We start from the raw sequence: 1,077 nt of genomic DNA, 5'->3' as shown, positions 1-1,077 counted from the left end.
TTCTTGGACAAGTTGCTCCTCTTGGGCTCAATGTCTTCTTCTACAAAGTAAGGACTTTGCTGCCTTATTTCACTAGGTTGTTATAAAGATTTAACAAGATACCATTTTTTAAATGCTTAGAGAAATAGTAAAGCAATGGAATAATCTGTTCCTAAGCTTTACAACTGAAATCATCTTGGAATCCCAAATAAAACCCAATCTGTATTTTTTTCATAGGTTCTAATATGAAAATGTTGCTGTTTTCAGAAAATGTTATTAAGTCCTAATTTTGCTTAGCAGTTGTCCTACTCTTTGTGACTTATAATTCAGGGTATCTCAATTATTTCATAGTTTATAACTAAACTTATTGATAAATATCTCATTAAAGTAGATGATGTGATTGTCCACTATTATGGAGTTTATCAATGAAACTAATGGCAGAAAAACCAATGGATGTAAGACCTGGCTTGGACCAATGATCCTTCTCTACAGACTGAAACTCTGAACTAGCAGATGTTTGCTAGGATGATGCTGTACACCCATGTTCATACCCAGCTGACATGGGAGACCAAAACCCTACCTTCATTTTTTTTTTAGGTTCCATGAAGAAGTTGCAAGTTGACATTCTCTAAGTTTTGACATACACACTAACAACATATTTTGCACACAACACCCCACACATTATTCAGTTCTGGTGTCATCTCATAGACCACCTTACATGACTATTTTTGTAGTGCAAATCAAAATTTCAGTATTTTGATGGCATCCATTTTCCTTTATTCACACAGTTTCCTTACAGCTAGTCAGCAAACAGTCAAATGACCTTCTAGTGACTGTGCAAAATATGGAACGCTTCAAAAATCTGTGCAGCCTCCTTATGCAGGGGCCATGCTAATTTTCTCTGTATTGTTTCAATTTGAGAATATGTACTGCCAAAGCAAGCACAAAGCCCTACTTTCACACATGATTAGTGATAAGACATGGACAAGGTTTGGTCCTGTTAAGTCCACCTAACCTACTTGAGATTCTGAGAATTCTCTTCAATGGCTTCCTGGGAGGCAGAATTTGAAAATATTTTTAAATTTTGAGGTAGAGATG

The 1,077-nt window shown here is 35.7% G+C and overlaps 1 non-coding gene across 1 annotated transcript; it reads right to left on the bottom strand.

Annotated features, from left to right (window-relative positions):
* Positions 1 to 817: 817 nt before the first annotated feature.
* LOC119469976 lies at positions 818 to 924 on the bottom strand. Its single transcript, XR_005198851.1, has one exon. It is a non-coding gene; the product is annotated as a U6 spliceosomal RNA (small nuclear RNA).
* Positions 925 to 1,077: the final 153 nt, after the last annotated feature.

This window comes from Cebus imitator, unplaced genomic scaffold (genome assembly GCF_001604975.1).
Source record: "Cebus imitator isolate Cc_AM_T3 unplaced genomic scaffold, Cebus_imitator-1.0 Scaffold1569, whole genome shotgun sequence".
Taxonomy (NCBI): Eukaryota; Metazoa; Chordata; class Mammalia; order Primates; family Cebidae; genus Cebus; species Cebus imitator.
Note: the sequence above shows the minus strand (reverse complement) of the source record. Positions and strands in the feature narration are given on the sequence as shown.